Genomic DNA, 25,189 nt, shown 5'->3' with positions numbered 1-25,189 from the left:
TTTAACACTTGGGTAACTTTTACCACTGTTGCGTAGCGCCTCCTATAGGTGATCTGTGATATTACCAGTACAGATTTTCAGTTTTTGTTTCAAGACTTTTCTATTGAGACCACACAAAAAAAGGAAGTTCATGGCCCCATTATGTACATTAATGATTGAAAAGGGTTTTAAAGCTTGTATGCTGCATCCAGCAAAGATTGTAGTCGAGGAGAATGGTAATAGACACACGTTTAATGAAGCAGGTGAAGCAAAATAATTCATAAGCTCTAAATAAATGTTAATAGGTGCATGGTTAGATAGGCTATATTCACGACTTAGGTTATTCAGAGTATGATATATGGATAGTGAAAGTTAACTTTGAGGAAAGACCCTCTAGTAAGCTCGTAAGCAGAACACAAGTTTGTATGCATATATTTATTTTTAACCCTTTTTTTCTCTCCTCTCCCTCTGCCGCTCCGGAGTAGGTGTCTCATTGTCCTGTATTGCTCTCTGGCAGAAGCTGTGTTTTTAAAAAGTGTGAACTTTTATTATGATAAATGGAAATAGAAAAGTGAACGTCCTTTCCTAGAACATAGGTGGCATCACCTCACTGATCAAATGTAAATTTATAATAAAAAGTTAGGTAAACAAAATCCGAGTATTGTTTTCCTACAGGAATCTCATTTAAAAGAGCTAGAAATTCCTAAATTAAAATCAAGATGGGTTGGTGAGGTGATAGCAACTCCCTGCACAAGAAGAAAATCAGGGGTGGCTATGCTCTTAAATAGAAATGTAACATATGAGATCATTAAAACTGAGTTAGATAAAGATGCAAGATATATGATTTTAGTCAATTAAGTCAATTAAGTTAAGTTTGTACTCTGTAATATTTACGCCCCAAATACATTCTCTAAGGAGTTTAGGGAAAAAATTAAGGTTAAATTATTTCCATTTGTATCGGATAATTTAGTTTTAGGGGGGACTTCAACATGTCTCTTCTGCAAGAATTAGAAAGATTCTCCAAAAAAAATATGAAAGAGTATAACAAATATGCTAAATATTTTTAAAAAAATTGTTATAAGCTTAAGATAGTGGATATATGGAGGATTAAAAATCCAAACCTACACACTTTTACATGTGAATCAAAAGCACATAAATCTTTCTCTAGAATAGACTTTTTATTAGTGACTGAATCTCTCTCCATAATGAGGATTGAACCACAGATAAGCGATATCTCTATATCAGATCATGCGATCATTTCATTATCTTTTCACATGGGGATTAGATCTAAAAGTGAAACTCAAACTATTTCTTTTCCGCATTATCTCTATTATAATACTAGATTCTCTCATTGGCTGAAACAGAAATGGAGAGACTTTTGTACCCATAATATTTCATACTTTAATAAAACGGAAAAATTCTGGGAAGCATCGAAAGCAGTGTTACGGGGAGACATTAAATCATATGTGTATAGTAGGAAAAAGAAAGCATTAGCCAGTGAAGTTCAATTGGCAAATCAAGTAAAAAATGCTTATAGGAAGTTCTATAATGACTCATCGGATATAAACTGGGGAAATTATATTAAAGCAAGACAGGAAAGGGATATAGATCTAAAAAATTGCAGGAAGAAGAACTGAAGGTAAATATAAAGTTCAAAGGATTTTATGGGTGCTCTGCTAAATATCTGGCTAATCTAGTTAAGAATAGAAGGAAGAAAAATTATATTTTAGCTATCAAAAATGTAGAACAGCGGCACACAGACTCCAAAGATATTAGTGAAACTTTTTTTACATACTATAAGCAGCTATATACAAATATTAAGTATAATAACTTGAATCAAGCAAATTTCTGGTCACAAGTTAGAACACCTAAGACAACAGAGGAACAGCTTGCAATACTCAATGCCCCAATCACAAATTAGGAGATTGTGAAATAAATGCTATAAAGGAGGCCAAATTAAATAAGGCAGCAGGCCCGGATTGCTTGCCTGCAGAATACCTTAAAATACTGGTGGAAGAAATTAGCCCTGTCTTAGAAAAACATTTTAATAATTATTTTGTACATAATAACCCAACATCAGTTTATTTCTCTGCAGCATATATCACCCTAATACCAAAGAAAGGTAAAAATCCAGAAGAACCAGCTTCATATAGACTGATATCAGTACTGAAAGTGGATTATAAAATTTTAACATCAATTGTTGCATCTAGATTAATGGGTTGTCTCAATAAAATCATTCACCAGGATCAAACAAGCTTCATGGCATCAAGAAAGTCGTCCAAAAATATCTGTAAAGTTACAACCTACTTAGATTATATGTGGAACATAGAGAATACTAGAGGGAAACAATTAAAATACGATACAGCTTTATTGACGCTTAATGCCGAAAAAGCCTTTGATTCGATTGAATGGGAGCATCTGTTCAAAGCACTTGAAAAATTTGGATTAAAAAATCATTTTGTACAATTTATCCATAATATATATAGAAACCCGATATCCTTTCTATTGATTAATGGTTCATTAACCACAGGACAATCATTAAAAATGGTACTAGGCAGGGTTGTCTGCTTTCCCCCTTACTTTTTAATATTGCTGTTGAAACCCTGGCTATTGGTTAAGAGAGGTGTGTGAAGGGATCCTGATGGCTAAACAAACATTAAAAATCCTCCTATATGCAGATGACCTGCTAATCTTTCTTCATAACACATCTTAAGCAATACCTTTAATTTTAACATATTTAAATCTGTTTAGTACTTTTTCAGGATACAAAATAAATTAAAACAAAAGTGAACTTATGTGGGTACAAAAGACTAGATCTAGTATACAGGAACCCCCATTTAAAGTTGTAGACTTGCTTACATACCTAAGTATACACTTGCATAAAAATCCACAGAATTGGTACAATTTAAATGATCAAGTACTCTTTCAAAAGATTAAAAAAGATTTAGAAATATGGACATCTTTCCCGTTGTCAATGTAGGCCAGAGTTAGTCTTATCAAAACAATCATTTTCCCACGATTATTGTACACACTGCAGAATCTTCCATTATTTCTAAAAAAAATCTGATATATATAAAATACATGCTATGTTTACAAAATGTATCTGGAAAGGGAGGAAGGTAGGTATCTCTATAAAGAAATTAATGCAAAAACATAGTATAGCTGTTTTTTACAACTTGGCAGCTTTGGTCAAAATTGCAATTGACTTGTAAGCAGAAACTAATTGGCTCTCCTCAACTGAAATTGAAAATGAAATTATATTATTTATCCTTTCTCACTGAAAGCCGTTCTACTTAACCCACCTAGAGAAGTCCCTGGTAATTTAGGTAGTCTAATCACTATTAACAATGTAGTTATAGCTTGGTGCAAATTTTGCGCCCTGATTGGGACAGACTATTCTCTATCTGAATATCTACCAATAATAGGCAATGTAGAATGTATCCTTGGAATCATTCAGAAAGTATTTAAGAGTTGGGAGGAGAAGTATTTAAAATATATCTATCAAATCTTACTAGACACTGGACATATATCATCATTCGAATTCCTTTTGTTGCAATATGATCTTTCCAGAAACAACTTTTTCGCTTACCTACAAATACAACATTTTTTAATAATAAGGGCTGGGTTGGTGACAGAAATCGTGCATTGCCTGATATTAGAATGTGTGTTCAAAAATATGCTGGTGGAACTTCATCAATATCCCTAATCTATAATATTATGCTGGCCAAACAGAGCCAAATTGTTTTAGATAAAATATGTAATATTTCGATACCCTACTTTTCAGATACAAACCATGAAAAAAATAAAAGCAGGTTTAAATGCACTAGAAACATTTAGGATTTCGGTGAATTGGAAAGAGTCACACATGAAGCTGATGAATAATTATTTTCTTACTCCCTTTAGATTGGAAATAATGTATCCAGCACAAATATGCTCTTGTCCACGATGTTCATACTTAAAAGCAGATACCCTGCACATGTTTGAACTATGCCCAAAGATTTATCAGTTCTGGAAAAAGGTTATTTTTTGGTTTAACAAAACTTATAGGGTTGAAATTTCCATAGAGCCAGAAGAGATTGTATTTCTTAAAACTCAAAAAGATAATCACTGCTTACATAAAAACATATTTAATACAATAATCTTCCTGTCTAGACATTTAATATTGAAGTCCTAGAGAGGAAGAATAGCTCCTAGTTTTTCACTCTGTATCAGAGAAGTACAGAATCAAATCATATTTGAATCCTTTCATACATAATTAACAGGGGGAAAAATAAATAAAACGTTTTTTAGTTGGATGGTTCCCCGTAATTAAAACCTACTCCCATCAAATTCAAAAACGCATATTAAACCCTTTTTTGAGCTCTAATAGTTTTGCAGAACTGGTATTATTAGATGAATTTCCAGCATCATGGATCTCATTATATAGATAATTATATTAAAGGGCCATAATACCCAAATGTTTAAACACTTGAAAGTGATGCAGCATAGCTGTAAAAAGCTGACTAGAAAATATCATCTGAACATCTCTATGTAAAAAAGAAAGATGTTTTACCTCAAAAGTTTCTCAGTAGCCACATCCCATTGTAAAGGATTTCTATCAACAAATCAGTATGTCTGTCCCAGGACAGCGGAAGGAGCGAGCATTCGTGCACACTCATCTTATTTCCCTATTCAGTGTAAGGAAGTTTACAATGAAATCTCATTTCTTCATTTATTTATTTTTTTACCTGCAGCTGAGCAGCAGCTGAGTATAACTTTTTACACAGAACTTACTCTGCTGGGCTGAGGAGATTGTGAGGTAAAATATCTTCCTTTTTTACATAGAGATGCTCAGGTGATATTTTTCTGTCAGCTTTTTACAGTTATACTGCATCAGTTTCAAGTGATTTAGCATATGAGTATTATTCCCTTTAAGCTGAATAGGGAAATAAGATGAGAGTGCACGTAAGCTCGCTCCTTCGGCTGTCCCGGGACAGACATACTATTTTGCTGCTTAGAAGTCCTTTACAATGGGATGTGGCTAATGAGAAATTTTTGAGGTAAAATATCTTTCTTTTTTACATAGAGATGTTCAGATGATATTTTCTAGTCAGCTTTTTACAGCTATGCTACATCACTTTCAAGTATTTAAACATTTGGGTATTATGGCCCTTTAATAGGCTGAAGGACTAATAGCCAATTGTTATGACCTACTGATCACAAGTCATGTTGCATGACTTTAGCAGATGAGGTGATCGGGAAGGGGGACACAACTCCTGGGGTGGCGGGGAGGGGGGGGGGGGGGCGTTCTGTCCAGATTTAGTTTTTTTTGTTTTGTTATTTCTGTATTTTGTTTTATTATATTTGTTGCTTTAGAAAACTGTCAATCCAAGTTATATCTATGAATAATAAGGCAGAATATGTTTAATGACAAACTGAACTTCTATTGTTAAAGATTTTCAGTTAAAATTTATCAATGTATGCTCATTCTTTGTTTTCAAACCTTGTTCCTGTCTTGTAATTGAAAATGGATTACAAATAAATATATATATATATAAAAAAGAGATTAGGTTTTTAATTTTTAATTAAATTATTTAAAAGTATTCTAATCAAGTACCTTTCCCGTATTAGCCACTTACATAATAACTTAAGCTACATGATATTTTTAGGTTTATAATTTTTCAGAATAAGCTCTGCTGCAATACTAAAAATGAATATATATATATATATATATATATATATATATATATTTATATATATACACATACATATCAAATTTGCTTTAGATGTGATCTGAACTCATGACACTCATCAAAGGAAGCAGGTGTTTATTTGCTAACCCAGTGTTTTTCAACCAGTGTGCCGTGGCACACTAGTGTGCCGTGAGAGATCCTCAGGTGTGCCACGGCAGACTGACAACAGTGTGACATATTTTTTAAACTTTGCTTGTTCTTTACTCCCAGTGCAGGGGTAGTTTGTAGTAGGCATGGCATAACAGCACAATACATACAGTATGTGTGTGTTTGTGTGTATGTGTATATATATATGCTGTATTAGGCTACAATGTGTGATTTTTTTTTTAATTTTGGGATGGTGGTGTGCCACAGGATTTTTTAATGTAAAAAAGTGTGCCACGGCAAAAAAAAGGTTAAAAATCACTGTGCTAACCTATCCTGAATCTTGAGAATGGCCATATCATAATGACGTCACACAAGTATAATGTGTTAATAAATAATGCAATATATTTTTCTAGACATCTGTGCATGTTAGTTAACCATTAAACTATGAGTGCAATATCATGAAGCTACAGCTGAGCATGAGGGTACTCTTGAAAAACTTTTTTTTCTTTGACAAACATTTCAAACAATGCAGATAATATGCTGCTTTCTTATACTCTTATACTTCCATTTCTACCTGAATCTGGAAATTCAATTCTGCATATCAAAGAGAAAATTTAAATTAGTATATGTTGGAGGTCCCAAAACTGTGGCAATCAGTCAAATTGACTTTTAAAATTGTTTTCATTTTGCCCTTGTAGTACTTCTACATTAATAATAAAAATGTTAATTGTACAGCAGGGCTTCTTAAAAGCCTTTAATAATTTATTGGTGTCAACATTAGATCACAAGATGTGACCTTATGCCAGATGTCTATAAAAGGTTACATCTGGTGATTGAAGCTTTAACACAAATAATTGACTACAATTAAGACATCTTGTAAAAAAGCTGCTTACTTTTTACAAAGTGTATATATCCTGATCTGGGAGCAAGGCAGGAATCTACATATTTAACATTATAGATATTGGTCAATGAAACTGTATAGATATTTTCATTCTTGCCATTGTGACATAGCAATTATATAGACTTTTTTAATTGCATTTGTGATTTATTAATTCTACTTTGTTATTGTAAACTACACTGATTTTTCACTGTGGAAGAAACGGATTGTTGTTTTAATTATCAGCCATATGACTAATCAGTCTGCAAAGCCTTTACATTTTTCATAGGTGACTATAATTTGGCTTAGGAAAGTACACCATTGATGAACAATACTTAAAAAATGTAACCTCTTAAAACATGCTGTTGTTTATATTTTAATTAAATTATACCCCTATGGCAATCAAGGCATTAAAGGGACAATATAGTGCAAAAATGACATGCTCTAATTCATTGTAGTATGTCTATGAATGGTGGGGTTATGCAACTGCCGATGCTACCAATTGGCTTGCTGGTTGTTTAAGTTCTCTTCAGCTCCAAAGTAGGACTTTATATATGTGTTTAACCCCTTTCGAGGGTGTTAAGCCTATCGGTCTAAATTACTAAAAGAGTAAAAAATGGTATGGTACGTCAGCCCAGTTGATACGCATGAATGGCTGCATGAGAAGTGATATGGTGCAGGCTACAGTACTTATGTCAAAGATCATGGATGAGTAATTTCCCTCAAGTAATAGATTTCTATGAGGGATTGCACTAAACTTATTCATGGTTGATAATGAGAATGCGTAAAGCCAATCAAGTTCAAAGGTATTGATATTTGTCATTGATTTCTATACCATTTGAATGTGTATTAGAATGCACAGTAGCAAGCAATAAAAGTTAATACAAGGTTTCCAAAGCATTAAATCAGAACCAGCTTGTAATATTAGTGCAATATTGTAATATATGATATCAATTAAAAATATAGGGGTATATTTATCAAGCTCCAAATGGAGCTTGATGCCCTTTTTTTCTTGCGAGCCTGCAGGCTCGCCAGAAACAGCAGTTATGAAGCAGAAGTCACAAAGACCGCTGCTCCATATCCAGTCCGTCTGCTCATAGCAGGCGGACAGACATTGCCGGAAATCAACCTGATCGAGTACGATTGGGTTGATTGACACCCCCTGCTGGCAGCCTATTGGCCACGAGTCTGCAGGGGGCGGCGCTGTACCAGCAGCTCTTGTGAGCTGCTTGTGCAATGCTGAATACGGCGAGCGTATTGCCCGCCGTATTCAGCGAGGTCTGTCGGACCTGATCCGCACTGTCGGATCAGGTCCGACAGACCTTGATAAATAGAGGCCATAGAGTGCGCTAAACATTTTAACCAAAAACTTTTAATATAAAGCACTATTGATTGCACAGGTCAGAGTGCGAAATAACAAGCTGCACATTATTAGTTGTGCTCCAATCATAATCTAGGCCAGAAATAAGAGCCTACACGTTTTGCTCTACAATGTCACTTTAAAGTTATGATGTATTGTCTATGATATGTTTATAGACTTATATGTGTAATATGTTAATAAAAACAATGGCAATAACTGAAATGTATTAGCTTTGTAAAGTGATTTTGTGCATGTTACTTATAATAGCATTTTAAGCCTGGGAAAATATTTAACATAAAAAAAAAAAAAATTGAAAGCACTCAACAAGTGGCACATTTCAAGTAATTTCTAAAATCGGATTTCTAATTAAGATAAATGTAATGGGTGTTCCCATTAAGGGCAAAAAAAAAAAAGCTTTTCTCATCTGTAAAGATGATATCAGCCAATATGCAACTTAAGCAAAAGGCTGTATTCCCATCTTCACATGTTCTGCAATTTTCTGTGATTCAAATGACACAAGAGAGGGAAGCACGGTTTATAAATCATATATAAAACTATTTCAATATTGGTCATCTTTACTGAGCCCTGGAACTTTTATATTACCACATTTTTCTCTCCAAAATAGATAACTAAGCAACTATTTCTTATTAAAGTGCATACTTAAGATGAAAAATGACAAGAAAGGGTCATTTTGTATCAAGTAATTGGTCCTGTGTTTTCATGTTCAGATGTTGTTAGCTATGAATTATTTATTGTCTGATCAATCAAGCTAATTTGGTAAGAAACAGAAATATTTAAAAAAAGATAAGTTCATTTTTTCATCTCAGAAATTTTAGCAACATTAATTGTTTGACTAAACCATAAATGTTATATAACGTAATGTTATCATGTTTAATTTATGAAGTACTCACATATTATGCATAGCTTATTGTTTAAATTAAATGGGAATGGAACTCAACTAGAATAAAATTCAAAGACACCCTTCTTAATATATCTCACCGTAAGGAATTTAGAATGACAGTTCTCTGTCCTGGGAGCATTCATTTTATTTTACTTAGTAATTTTAAAGGGAGATTTAAGATGAACCATATTTGTGATTGTGCCCCTATTTTAATGCCCATCCATCTACTAAAAAAACATATGGTGCACACATTTAATGGACAGTAAACACCTAGGGCCATATTATGAGTGGAGCACTTAGAGTTGCACGCAAGCAAAAAGAGGTTTATCGCAGGTTTATCACTCCTATTAACAGTTGAAAGTAAATGTGATCTCTTGAGCACAAAAGAAGTTAACGCACTTCAAGATAGAACATCCTCAGAGCTCTGGTTAACTGTTTTGAAAAACAAAAAAGTGTCACAAAACATAAAAAATACATTTAAAAGTACAGTTACACTCATAATAATACTATGCAATAAAAATAATAATAATAAAAAAATTGCACAAAAAGTTTATGAGCTCAAAGATATTAGTTCTCAGGTGTTAGAAAAAAAAGGCAGCCAAAGGACTTTAACATTGAGATACATACATACAAATGTCTAATTATGTATAGGTATGTATGTATGTGTATATATATATATATATATATATATATATATATGTTTATATAGTATGTGTGTACAGATGTATTTATGTGTGTATATATGTATTTACAGACGTATATACACATATAAGCACATACATACATATATTTACATATTTAGGCATAAATAGAAGTGCTTCTGAGCCCTTCACAGTTAATTAGATGAAAACATGTAAAAGCATATTTATGTTACATTCATCCTATATAATAAAAGGCCGGGTATGTTTGTCAGATGCAGTCATGCGCAGTAGAGACTGCAGAGGACAAACATACCTGGTCTTGAGCAGCAGAGTAGTGCGCACTGCGGAAGCTGCCTGTTAGGGGCATGGCTGGGCGTGCCATAATGGGGGCGTGGTTGTACGTGTTGTGATGTGGGCGTGGCCGACGGCATGGCGAGGGGCGTGGCCGCGCTGTAGCGCGTGGGAGGGGCGGGAGAGAGGTGGGAGAGATCAAAAGAGAGGAGGGAAAGAGAGAAAGTGAGCAAAAGAGGGGGGGGGAGAGAGAGAGAGAGCAAAAAAGAGGGGAGAAAGAGCACAAAAGAAGGGGAGAGAGAGAGCACAAACGAAGAGGGAGAGAGAGAGCACAAAGAGGGGGAGAGAGAGCTCAAAAGAGAGGGGGAGCGAGAGCTCAAAAGAGAGGGGGGAGAGAGAGCTCAAAAGACAGGGGAGAGAGAGTGCAAAGAGAGGGAGAGAGAGGGCGAGTTTAAAAGAGAGGGGCGCGAGAGAGAGCGCAAAAGAGAAGGGGGATAGAGGGTGCAAAATAAGGAGATAGATAGTGCAAAAGAGGGAGAGAGAGAGAGCACAAAAGAGAGGGGGAGAGAGCACAAAAGAGAGGGGGAGAGAGTGCAAAAGAGAGGGGGAGAGAGAGCAAAAGAGAGGGGGAGAGAGAGCAAAAGAGAGAGAGAGCAAAAGAGAGGTGAAGAGAGAGCAAAAGAGAGGTGGAAAGAGAGAGCAAAAGAGGGGAGAGAGTAAAAAGGGGGGGAGAGAGAGCAAAATAGGCAAGAGTGAGCGCAAAATAGGGGGGAGAGAGCAGAAAAGGGGGGAACAGATAGAGAGAGCGAACAAAAGAGGGGAGAGACAGCAAAATAGGGGAGAGAGAGAGAGCAAAAGAGGGGGAGAGAGAGAGCACAAGAGGGGAGAGAGCGCAAAATAAGGTGGAGAGAGAGAGAGCTCAAAAGAGAGGGGGAGAGAGAGCACAAAAGAGAGGGGGGAGAGAGGGAGCAAGGGTTGGAACCGCGGTACTTAAAAAATTGGCTTTAGGATTAGTATTTAATAAAGTGTTATACTGTGCATTTACTGTAAATATTTCACATCCAATGTTATGCATATAGCAGAATATGTTCCATGTATTTATAAATATATATTTCTATATATATCTGTATGTATATATATATATATATATATACCTATATATAATTACCTATACATATATAAATATAGATACTGTATATGTTAAACCTATATATATATATATACAGGGTTTAGGTCTGGAGACATGCTTGGCCATCCATGACCTTTACCCTCAGCTTCTTTAGCAAGGCAGTGGTCGTCTTGGAAGTGTGTTTGGGGTTGTTATCATGTTGGAATACTGCCCTGTGGCCCAGTCTCCAAAGGGAGGGGATCATGCTCTGCTTCAGTATGTCACAGTACATGTTGGCATTCATGGTTACCTCAATGAACTGTAGCTACTCAGTGCTGGCAGCACTCATGCAGGTCCAGACCATGACAATCCCACCACCATGCTTGACTGTAGGCAAAACACACTTGTCTTTGTACTCCTCACCTGGTTGCCACCACCACGCTTGACACCATCTGAACCAAATAAGTTTATCTTGGTCTCATCGGACCACAGGACATGGTTCCAGTAATCCATGTCCTTAGTCTGCTTGTCTACAGCAAACTGTTTGCGGGCTTTCTTGTTCATCATCTTTAGAAGAGGCTTCCTTCTGGGATGACAGCAATGCAGACCAATTTGATGCAGGGTGCGGCATATGGTCTGAGAACTGACAGGCTGATCCCCACCCCTTCAACTTCTGCAGCAATGCTGGCAGCACTCATACATCTATTTCCCTAAGACAACCTCTGGATATGAGGCTGAGCATGTTAACTCAACTTTTTTGGTCGACCATGGCGAGGCCTGTTCTGAGTGGAACATATCCTGTGAAACCACTGTATGGTCTTGCCTGCCATGCTGTAGCACAGTTTCAGGGTCTTGAAAATCTTCTTATAGCCTAGGCCATCTTTATGTAGAACAACAATTCTTTTTTTCAGATCCTCAGAGAGTTCTTTGCCATGAGGTGCCATGTTGAACTTCCAGTGACCAGTATGAGAGAGTGTGAGAGTGATAACACCAAATTTAACATACCTGCTCCCCATTCACATCTGAGACCTTGTAACACTAATAAGTCACATGACACCGGGGAGGGAAAATGGCTAATTGGGCCCAATTTGGACATTTCCACTTAGGGGTGTACTCACTTTTGTTGCCAATGGTTTAGACATTAATGGCTGTGTGTTGAGTTATTTTGAGGGGACAGCAAATTTACACTGTTATACAGGCTGTACACTCACTACTTTACATTGTAGCAAAGTGTCATTTCTTCAGTGTTGTCACATAAAAAGATATAATAAAAAATTTACAAAAATGTGAGGGGTGTACTCACTTTTGTGAGATACTGTATATATATATATATATATATATATATAAAACATTTTGTATTTATTAATAAATTAAACATATTCTGCTAAGTGAAGAGCATTTGAATGCGATATATTCATATTGTCATGTTGGGTTATTGCACTTGAGAATATGCGATCGGGCTTGTGTGCAAGTAAGGTTTTTTTCCCACTTTTTTTGCTCCATTGACTTCTATGAGTGAATACAATAAGGCACGAGTGATATCTTAAGTTTGGCTTTTTGTGTTCATTGGGTTAGCACTTGTGTGAAAACAGTTTACATTTAACTTGTTATTTGAGTACTACCCAACGCGCTCAAAATATTTCTATAGGAGTTATCGCAGCAGCGTTAAATATACATTGTTTTTTATATATATATATATATATATATATATATATATATGATGTTTTTTGGTAAAATATATTGGTATACCTAAAAATATATATGATAATGATGATGTAACAAATAAAAAGGATACAAATGTTGCAAGACACTTTGCCTCTTTCCATAACAGTGAAGCAACAAGCCTAAAATTTGTGGCTATCGATAAAGGTGACCCCCATGGTAGGGGAGGCAATGTTGATAAAATTGTGTTACAGAAAGAGGCAAGGTGGATATACAGATTAAGGGCAAGAAGCCCATTGGGCCTGAATGATAAAATGGACTATGCTAGCTTTGTATAATGATTTAGAAAGAAATGTCTATGTTAAAAATAAAAAATTATATACATACAACAGTAAGTAAGAATGTTGGATTATCAGTAATAAATTGAGTTATATTATTGAGATAAAATATTGGATATGTACATATGACTTTCAGAAACAAGTAGGATTAGACTATCACTTGTCACTTAATATAAAAATGTGTAAATATATTGTTAGTAAATGTCCCTTTAAGAGAGAGAAAATATGATAAGTTGCCTGAGGGTTGGTCTTAAGATGTATAAAGGAAGGTACACAGGTGTCTAGCAATACAGCCCTGATGAGGCCCCACTTGGTGATTTCAAAGGGGTGAAACGTACATGGTGTTGGCTTGCTGAAACCTTATATGCTATTTTTATGGCATTTCAATACATAGCATTATCCTGTTTGTGAGCCGAGGAAGGTAGCCTCTACATGCTAAGAACGAAACTGGGCTTTGATTTGCTGTTAAAACTCTCCCGGATTGCATCACACACCTGTTTGAAAACACTACACTTGGTTGCAGTAAGCAGAGAGCAGTGATGTCAGACCCAAGAGCATGCTGGGAAAACCTGCATGTGTGTGGAGCAGGAAGACTGTTCACCATGAGAGCGGTGCATCTTGGAGGTCTATACTTCTGATGATCCAAATAACTTCCTTCGATTTTCACGGATCCGGTAAGAGGAGGAGGTTAGCGGGTGCAGTTTGACCTAAAGAGCGGTTATGTACTGTGGTTGCTGATTGCTCTTTGTAAGTCTGCAAGCAAGATCTGTAAACAGGCCTTTTGAAGCAAAATGCTAAAGTGTGTTAAACAGCTCTGATTCCTAATAGAGCATTTAAGGGAGCTGTGAAGTTGGCTCAATACAGTTTGAATATAATTGCTTTGTTTTGCAAAAAATACAGGATGGACAATCCCAATGGATTTTGTATTTAGTTCTTTGTTTGGATGATGAACTAATCTTGCCTGGAAAATTTGAGGTTAACAATCCAATACGAGCAATGGACGATATGTGCCTATTCAAATATGCTATAAGGTCTTAAATTGACATATTAAGTGTTGCATTTATATGTAATGTGTTGAAGTAAATGGTTTAATAAGCACTTAGATGCAGTTATATGTATAGATATATGCATTTATATGGATAATAAAAGAACTTATGGTTTTATGCAAAAAGAGTGCTGATTTCCCTTACTTTTTGGAAAGAGGTTTAATTATACCCCTTTCACTTATCTCTCTTTTTAAAAGTTGAAAACATTAATTTGAGGGTCTGCACCAACAATCCATTAAATAAGGTGAATCATTTTATAAATAACCATTTGCGTAGAGATTAAAAAATAGGACTACACCCTCTCCCAGCCCCATTAATTAAAGGGACACTGTATCCAAATTTTATCTTTTGTGATTCAGATAGAGCATGCAATTTTAATCAACTTTCAAATGTACTCCTATTATCAAATTTTCTTCATTCTCTTGGTATGTTTATTTGAAAAGCAAGAATTTAAGATTAGATGCCGGCCCATTTTTGTTGAACAACCTGGGTTGTCCTTGCTGATTGGGCAGCACCAATAAACAATTGCTGTCCATGGTTCTGAACCACACATTTGCTGGCTCCTCAGCTTAGATGCCTTCTTTTTAAAATAAAGATATCAAGAGAACGACGAAAAATTGATAATAGAAGTAAATTAGAAAGTTGCTTAAAATTGCATGCTCTATCTGAATCACAAAAGAAAAAATTTGAGTACAGTGTCCCTTTAAATTTATATATATATATATACAAATATAAATAAATACATATGTGCATATAGATATATATATACAGTATCTCACAAAATTGAGTACACCCCTCATATTTTTGTAAATATTTTATTATATCTTTTCATGTGACAGCACTGAAGAAATTACACTTTGCTACAATTTAAAGTAGTGAGTGTACAGCCTGTATAACAGTGTAAATTTGCTGTCCCCTCAAAATAACTCAACACAAAGCCAATAATGTCTAAACCGTTGGCAACAAAAGTGAGTACACCCCTAAGTAGAAATGTCCAAATTGGGCCCATAATGTGTCAATATTTTGTGTGGCCACTATTATTTTCAAGCACTGCCTTAACCCTCTTGGGCATGGAGTTCACCAGAGCTTCACAGGTTGCCACTGGAGTCCTCTTCCATTTCTCCATGATGACATCACCTTGCGCTCCCACACCTTCCACTTGAGGATGCCCCACAGATGCTCAATAGGGTTTAGGTCTGGAGCCATGCTTGGCCAGTCCATCACCTTACCCTTAGCTTCTTTAGCAAGGCAGTGGTCATCTTGCAGGTGTGTTTGGGGTCATTTTTATGTTGGAATACTGCCCTGAGGCCCAGTCTCTGAAGGGAGGGGATCATGCTCTGCCTCAGTATGTCACAGTACATGTTGGCATTCATGATTCCCTCAATGAATTGTAGCTCCCCAGTGCCGGCAGCACTCATGCAGGTCCAGAACATGACATTCCCACCACCATACTTGACTGTAGGCAAGACACACTTGTCTTTGTACTTATCACCTGGTTGCCGCCACATACGCTTGACACCATCTGAACCAAATAACTATCTTAGTCTCATCAGACCATAGGACATGGTTCCAGTAATCCATGTCCTTAGTCTGCTTGTCTTCAGCAAACTGTTTGTGGGCTTTCTTGTGCATCATATTTAGAAGAGGCTTCCTTCTTGGACGACAGACATGCAGACCAATTTGATGCAGTGTGCGGCGTATGGACTGAGCAATGCTGGCAGCAATCATACGTCTATTTCCCAAAGACAACCTCTGGATATGACGCTGAGAACGTGCATTCAACTTCTTTGATCGACCATGGCGAGGCCTGTTCTGAGTGGAACCTGTCCTGTAAAACTGCTGTATGGTCTTGCCCAATGTGCTGCAGCTTAGTTTCAGGGTCTTGGCAATCTTCTTATAGCCTAGGCCATCTTTATGTAGAACAACAATTCTTTTTTTCAGATCCTCATAGAGTTCTTTGCCATGAGGTGCCACGTTGAACCTCCAGGGACCAGTATGAGAGAGTGTGAGACGATAACACCAAATTTAACACACCTACTCCCCATTCACACCTGAGATCTTGTAACACTAACAAGTCACATGACACCGTGGATGGAAAATGGCTAATTGGGCCCAATTTGGACATTTCCACTTAGGGGTGTACTCACTTTTGTTGCCAAAGGTGAGTACACCCCTAAGGTTCAATCGGATTGAACTTGAATCTGATTGGCTGATTCAATCAGCCAATCAGATTTTTCTACCTTAATTCCGATTGGCTGATAGAATCCTATTAGCCAATCGGAATTCGACGGACGCCATCTTGGATGACGTCATTTAAAGGAACCTCATTCATTGGGAAGTCGTCGTGCCGGAAGGATGCTCCGCGGCGGAGGAGCGAAGAAAGAAGATTGAAGATGCCGATTTGCTTGAAGACATCGCCGATGGAAGAAGACTCTCTGCCGCTTGCTGGAACACATCGCCCGGATGGAAGAAGACTTCACTGCCGCTTGCTGGAACACATCGCCCGGATCGGATGAGGAGTTCGGCCCAGCTGGGTGAATACAAGGTAGGGAGATCTTCAGGGGGGTAGTGTTAGGTTTATTTAAGGGGGGTTTGGGTTAGATTAGGGGTATGTGGGTGGTGGGTTGTAATGTTGGGGGGTGGTATTGTGGTTTTTTTTGCAGGCAAAAGAGCAGTTTTCTTTGGGGCATGCCCCCACAAAAGGCCCTTTTAAGGGCTGGTAAGGTAAAAGAGCTTTGAACTTTTTTTAATTTAGAATAGGGTAGGGAATTTTTTTATTTTGGGGGGCTTTATTATTTTATTAGGGGGCTTAGAATAGGTGTAATTAGCTTAAAAATCTTGTAATCTTTTTTTTATTTTTTGTAATTTAGTTTAGTTTATTTAATTGTATTTTTAGATAGATATTTGTAGTTTCTTTAATTTATTGATAGTGTAGGTGTATTTGTAACTTAGGTTAGGATTTATTTTACAGGTAATTTGGTAATTATTTTAACTAGGTAGCTATTAAATAGTTAATAACTATTTAATAGCTATTATACCTAGTTAAAATAATTAACAATTTACCTGTAAAATAAATATAAACCCTAACATAGCTATAATGTAATTATTAATTACATTGTAGCTATCTTAGAGTTTATTTTATAGGTAAGTATTTAGATTTAAATAGGAATATTTTAGTTTATAATATGAATTAGATTTATTTAATAAGAATTTAGTTAGGGGTGTTAGGGTTAGATAGAGTTAATATAGTTAATATAAATACTATAGTAACTATATTAACTATATTAACCCTAATATAATTAGGGTTAATATAGTTAATATATATATAATGTAATAACTATATTAACTATAATATACTTAGGGTTAATATAGATAATATAGCTGGCGGCGGGGTAGGTAGATTAAATTAGGGGTTAATAATTTTAATATAGATGGTGGCGGTGTAAGGGGTTCACATTAGGGGATAGATCAGTTAGATGGTGGCGGTTTTAGGGGTTCACATTAGGGGATAGATCAGTTAGATGGTGGCGGTTTTAGGGGCTCACAGTAGGGGGTTAGTTTATGTAGATGGCGGCGGTTTAGGGGTTAAATACTTTATTAGGGATTGCGGCGGGGGATCGCGGTTGACAGGGAGATAGACATTGCGCATGCGTTAGGTGTTAGGTTTTATTTAGCAGATCGCGGTTAACAGGGAGATTGACATTGCCCATGCGTTAGGTGTTAGGTTTATTTAGCAGCCAGTTTAGGGAGTTACGGGGCTCCAATAGTCAGCATAAGGCTTCTTACGGCTGCTTTTTGTGGCGAGGTGAAAATGGAGTAAGATTTCTCCATTTTCGCCACGTAAGTCCTTACGCTGTATATTGGATACCAAATTGCGCGGGTTTGGTATACCTGCCTTTGGCCCAAAAAACTACGGGCGACGGCAGAAATATACGCGCGTAACTTCTAGGTTACGCCGTATATAGGATACAAAACCCGCGCAAATATTGGCGTCGCCGACTTTTGCGGGCGACGATTTTTATCGGATTGACCCCACTGTATATATATATATGTATGCCTTTTTTTCCTAACACCTGAGACCTCATATAAAGGTTATATTGTGGCTTCAAACTATTACAAATATACAAATAAACCTTAAAAAACCAATATCATAGTATACTGTCCCTTTAACATTGAGATGCTGCTTAAATGTATGCGTTTGTTAAGGCTTCCAGGGAGTTACGTTGCTTTTTTAGTCAGTACAAGGGTTCCTGCGCCTGCAATTTGTGGCGAGATAAGAATGGAGTAGATTCTCTGAATTCTGCGCGCGTAAGTCCTTACGCTGTATATTGGATACCAAATTGCGCTTCTGTTCTATGTTAGTCTATGGTTAAAAAAAATACGTCCGAAGGGTGAAATATACGCGCGTAACTTGTATGCTACACCGTATATGTAATACCAAAATCGCGTAAAATCTGGCGTCGCCGGATTTTGTGGGCGACGCTGCATATGTAATGGAGCCCCATGTTAGCAAAATCGTCATTGTTTTGCATTTGTTTTGCAGAATTGAAAAATATACTTTTCTGACTTAAAAAGGGGTCAAAATGTAAGTATGTTGCAAGGCTTTTACTACACATGGTTCATTTTTTTGCTTGCAAGTACTGCTTTAAACACAGCAATCCCCTTTAATTTGCATATCTTACCCAGAGTTCCCTGGTGCTCATTATTTCTGAGGTTAAGAAGGCAGTGATACTTGCCTAGATTTGCTATTTTTCTATTCAATAATTCTATATCTCCTTATTTTATGTAATGAATGATTTTAATCTCATGTCTCTATCTCCATCATAACTCAAATGAGCATTGCTTTTTATCTGGAAAGAAGCTTCACCAAACAGCAAGTTAAACCTGCTATCCTCTGATGTGAGTAAAAAAACTCAAAATGACTGTCCAGAAATGGTTTCTCTTGCTGAATCTTACCCCATAAAGAGGATTGCTGTACTTAAAGCGGTACTTGGAAGCAAAAACCATGAGATATTGAATATGTAATTTGCATATCATATTAAAAAAAAAAAATATATATATATATATATATATATATTCACACTGGCGTTCTAAAGTTTGGGTCACCAGCACGTAGAGATCCACCTGTATAAAAGGAATAGACTAGGTCAGAAATCTGGACTAAATTTATGAAACCACTACGTATATGCCTATTCCTGGACTATAAGAGTAATTATTGAGCATTCAACTAACATGTAATAGATTACACATGACGATGTATATGATGTTTTTTCTTTTTTACTTTGGTATGCTCTAATTTTATACTACACCTGTCAGAATGTAAGGGTAACCTAATAAAGAGATTTATTAAAAGTTTGGGGTCACTTAGACATGCAAAGAAAAGTATTTTTGTGTCCATTAAAATAACATAAAATTGATCATAAATACAGTGTAGACATTGTTAATGTTGTAAATGACTATTGTAGTTGGAAACAGATAATGTTTTTAATGGAGTGTCTACATAGGCATACAGAGGCCCATTATCAGCAACCATCTGTCCTGTGTTCCAGTGGCACTTTGTGTTTGCTAATCTAAGTTTATCATTTAAAAAGGCTAATTGATCATTAAAAACTTTTGCAATTATGTTAGCACAGCTGAAAATTGTTGTGTTGATTAAATAAGCAATAAAACTGTCCTTCATTAGATTAGTTGAGTATCTGGAGCATCAGCAATTGTGGAGTCAATTACAGGTTCAAGATGGCCAGATACACTGAAACTAGTCTATTCTTGTTCTGAAAAATAAAGGCTATTCCTTGTGAGAAATTGCCAAGAAAGTGAAGATCTTGTACAACGCTGTGTACAACTCCCTTCACAATCTGTCTCTAACTAGAATAGAAAGAGGAGTGGGAGGCCCCAGTGCACAACTGAGCAAGAGGGCAAAAACCTTAGAGCATTTAGTATGAGAAACAGATGCCCTACAGGTCTTGAACTGGCAGCTCCATTAAATAGTACCCGCAAAACACCAGTCTCAATGTCAACAGTGAAGAAGCGACTACAGGATGCAGCCTTCTAGACAGGGTTGCAAAGAAAAAGCTATATTTCAGACTGGCCAATAAAAAGAGATGATTAAGATGGGCAAACGAACACACTGGCCAGAAGAAGATTGGAAAAAACTGTTATTGACATACGAATCAAAGTTTGAGGTGTTCTGATCGCAAAGAAGAAGATTCTTTAGATGCAGACAGAATGAAAATATGTTGGAGCAGTGGTCGACGCCATCTTTCAAGCATGGTGCAGGCAATGTGATGGTCTGGGGGTGCTTTGGTGCTTGTAAAGTGGGAAATTTATACAGGGTAAAAGGGACCTTGAAGAAGGAAGGCTATCACTCTTTTGCAACACTATACCATTCCCCGTGGGTGGTGCATGATTCTGGCTAATTTCCTCTTACAACAGAACAATAACCCAAAGCACAGCTCCAAACTATGCAACAACTATTTAGGGAAGAAATAGTCAGCTGGTATTCTGTCTTTAATTGAGTGGCCAGCACAGTCATCAGGTCTCAATCCTATTGAGCTGTTATGGGAGCAGCTTGACCATTTGGTACGTAAGAAGTGCTCATTAAGTCAATCCAACTTGTGGGAGGTGCTTCAGGAAGCATGGGTTGAAATCTGTTCAGATTACCTCAACAAATTGACAACTAGAATCACAAAGTTCTTCAAGGCTGTAATTGCTGCACATGGGGGATTCTTTGATGAAAGCAAAGTTTGAAGGACACAATTATTATTTTACTTAAATTTCATTATTTCTAACCTTGTCAATGACTATATATCCTATTTAAACTCATTTAATGTATGTTTTCATGGAAAAAAAGGAAATGTGTAAGTGACCCCAAATTTTAATGCCAGTGTGTGTGTGTGTGTGTGTATATAGTATACCACAAGATTATCATACGAAAATAAAATGGAAACCGTTGTCCTTGGTAAATCCCTGGAGACACCATCATGGATGCATAAAAATAGATAAATATTTAATAAGATGATATGAGATTGCAAAATCAGATGGGGGTAGTCTGTCTATGGTTTAGTAGTGTGTATATTACATTTACTACTCCTTATTTAGGGCTAGATTACAAGAGAAGCGCTAATGTATTATGTGATAAGCAACCAGTGGCATTAAATAAATGGTCAGCCATTACAAGAGGCTGGTTATTGCTACCACAAGCTCGCAGTAGCAATTATCACTTAAAAAATTAACCAGAGATCAGATCTTTTTGTTAATTTTATAAATATGCTCCAAATGCCTAAAAAAAACAGTGTTCTGTATTTTATTAAAAAATAAAGATTGTACCCTTTTTATTTTTTAATAAAATAACTGCACTAGGCAGTATTTTGGGGGTGAAGTTGGCGGGAGTGGGATAATAGATAAAAATTAGCACTGAAAAGTGCCTTTACTTTGCGGTCTATTGGAACTGTGTGTTCCCTGTAAATATATATATATGCTTATATACATCTAAATTTATGTGTTCATATGTGTATATACACATATTAACATATATATATATATAAATACGTATATAGGTATATAATCATATACTTATATATTTATATTTGCTGTCATCGCGACGCTACTTACCCACTTTGCTGCACTTAGGTTCCGTTGCCATCTCTCACGGCATCAGAACGAGGCTTGCATTGTGCTTTACTTGTAATACCAGTGCACATTAGCGTACACTGGTATTACTCAGTGGAGCGCTAATATCACTTCCAAGCAATCAATATTTAGCACTCCGCTTGTAATCTGGCTATTAATACGTTTTTAAGAGTAATTAGGATTGTTAAAGGTTTTTGGTTTTAGTTCATTTTCGTTTATGTTAGCATTTGTTTCAAATGGTTTTTGTTAGAAATGTTTTTATAAACTAACATTTTCATATTGAGCTACAATAAAGATTTTATCAATTTTTAAGCTGTAATCAGCTATATTATCTTTTTTTTTTTTTTAAAAAAAAACGTATTCTTTTATTTATACAACTAATTTTTGTATACTGCATTTTTGGTAAAATTAAAAAAAATTACTTAAAGGTACCTAAGCAAGCAGCAAAGACTGTGGACAAGGACAGAGGATAAGCTTCAATGTTGTGTGATTCTTCTTTTCCACCCGAACCTATGATGAAAAAGAAAATATGGATGTTATTGTATATTGTTTGTGAAGTGCACATGCCTTTGATGATGTCTTGATGAAAAGCTAAAGTTCGGTGGAGATGGCTGCCTGGTACAGCTGAAATATAACATTTATTTTCATCATACCTTTGAAGGGGTGGATTGGGTTATACTTATTTATTCTTATTTCCAAAAAAACATGGATTCATTACAGAGTGCAGTGGTCACTCCAGACACACCCTAACATAGACTCCCCTTCACTGAGAGATATTTTATTTTTTGGATTGTGCCTGCATGGCACCTTCTTTAAAGAGATTTGAATAAATTATACCAACTGCTGATAATGTTTTGGCAATATAAGTTATCAGGATCTAAGTGAATTTGCATTGTGCCACCTGGTTCCAGTGTTTTTTTTTAATAAAATAAATTAGTACAGGTTATTACAAATGATAACAAGTACAACAAAGCACACAGTCACATACATACACAGTTGTCCATACCATATATATGTGTCGGTTGATTTAGTGCAATGTGGTGTTACTCATGTAGTGTCAGTACACAACATGTTATTGCATCAACCATTTTATCATGTCCACACAATCCCATACCACACAAACTTGTCATTGGTTGAATGAGCGCAATGTTTTACTCTTGTAGTGTCAGTAACACCATGGTATTGCGTTAACCAACAACCACTGAACATTTGCCCAATCAACATTCTCTCCTCCACACACACCACACTTTTGCACATAGTTAGTATTAGTAATAGTAAGTAAATTAATAAGTTAATAATAAGTAAGTAATGCCTTAGTGCGATTAGGCAGGGCAAGGTACTGGTAGTAGCACTAGTAGGTTTAGTAGGTTATTTAATGTTTATTATGAGTTTGTAAGAGTAGAAAGATGATGAAATGAAGAAGTTGTAGAAATTAGTAACGGTTTGTTATTGGTTATGGTTTAACGTTAAGGTGATTGAATGAATGATCAAGTAAGTACACTAGAAAGAAATTAAATTAATGTAAAGATAGGAATAGGAAGGTTAGGTTAATTTGGAAAATTAAGATGAAAAAAGATTAGTAGTAAAACTTACCTGGGTTTAGGGTACATCATGATACGTTACCTTCTGGTGAAGTTGGCTTGATGCTATCAGTTACCTTCATCCTGGTGAAGTTGGCTTGATGCTGTGATTCTTGGTTAGGTAGGTTACACGTCTTTCTGAATTTGGAAATGATTTAAAGACAGATTGATAATAGCAGGAAAGTATATTTGATATAGACAAGAGATATGCAATGCGCATGGGGAAAATTTTTGTACTATCTATCCAAATGCCTCATCATCTGGTGAATGTTGATTTTTCTTATCCACAAGATCACCATACGACGGTGTAACTGAAAATGTTGGATTGGTAAATCCCTGGTGACACATCTGTGGATGCATACAAATATATAGTTAATGATATTTAATTAGATGATATTAGATTGCAAGATCAGACATTGGGAGTAGTCTTTCTATGTTTTAGTAGTTAGCGTATTACATTTATTTAAATTTACTACAAGTCATTGGTTAGTTAGTACTAGTAATACTACTAGTTATTTGCTATTGGTTGGTTAAGGTAATTTTTAGGTTGTTTAGAGTTTATTTAATTACTTACTAGTATAGTCTGTAACTGTTGTTTGGGTAAGGTTAATAATTGGCGGTTGGCTAGGTTATGGTTATGCTTTTGTTAATACTCACACTTGGTAAGAGAAGATGAAGGGTTAGTACTAGCAGTAGAGACAAGAGAGAGTAGAGAATGAGATGAGTTAGAGTAATACTAGTGTGTTAGAGAGGTTAGTTAGAAAGGTAGGTTATAATTTGGTTTTTGAAAGATGATAAAGTCTTAGAGTCTCATTAATTACTAGCACTAAGACTTTGTATCACTGACCTCGGCAGTGGGAGAATGATAATTTGTATGTATCATCATTTGGAGGTGTCCTGTGGACACAGCCATGCTCTGTTTCCTAAGGATCCACACCGTTGAATTAAAAGCAGCATGCTGTTTTTGATGTTGAATGTTGAACACCAGCAGGAAGATAAAGTCATTTGCATTGAGACTTTAGGTCCATCAACCTGTGCGATGGGTGAAGGATTGCATATGTGTTGTTTTGTATTTTAGCATCTAAAGTGTAGTGTGGCCTTGTAGAACTCAAGGTGAGGAGGAAGACATGCAGCATTTTTAGAGAGTGTAGGGCTAATTATAACATCCAGAGTGTAGCATGTAGATCTCAGGGTTTGGAGGAAGTAAGGTAGCATTTTTAGAGCGTGTAGGGTGGCAGCAGCAGCAGAAAGACAGTCTAAGTAATTGGCACTGATACTATCTGGTCCCTCATCCTGGCGGTTTGGTGAATGAAAAGATATGTGTTATAGCACCCAGAGTGTAGCTTGTGGAACTCAATGTGAGGAGAAAGTCAGGCATTTTTAGAGGGTAGGATGGCAGCAACAGCATCAGGAAGAAATTCTCAGTAATTGTCACTCAGACTCTCTGGTCCCTCATTCTGGCGGTGGGTTTAGCACCCAGAGTGTAGCATGTAGAACTCAGGTTGAGATGGAAGTCAGGCAGCATTTTTAGAGTGTAGGGTGGCAGCAGCATAAGGAAGACAATCTCAGTAATTGGACAGGAAGACAATCTCAATAATTGGACAGGAAGACAATCTCAGTAATTGGAAACTTTCTGGCCCCTCATCCTGGCAGTGGGTGAAGGATAGGATATGTGTTATAGCACCCAGGATGTAGTGTGTAGAACTCAAGGTGAGGAGGAAGTCAAGTAGCATTTTTAGAGAGTGTAGGGTGGAAGCAGCAGTAGAAGGAAAGTCTCAGTAATTGGTGCTGAGACTCTCTGGTCCCTCACCTTGAGGTGGGTGAAGGATAGGATATTTATTTATTTTAGCACACAGAGTGTAGCATGTAAAACTTAAGATGAGGAGGAAGTCAGACAGCATTTTTAGAGAGTGTAGGGTGCAGCAGCAGCAGCAGTAGTAAGATAGTCTCAGTAATTG

Source organism: Bombina bombina, chromosome 3 (genome assembly GCF_027579735.1).
Source record: "Bombina bombina isolate aBomBom1 chromosome 3, aBomBom1.pri, whole genome shotgun sequence".
Lineage (NCBI taxonomy): Eukaryota > Metazoa > Chordata > Amphibia > Anura > Bombinatoridae > Bombina > Bombina bombina.
Note: the sequence above shows the minus strand (reverse complement) of the source record.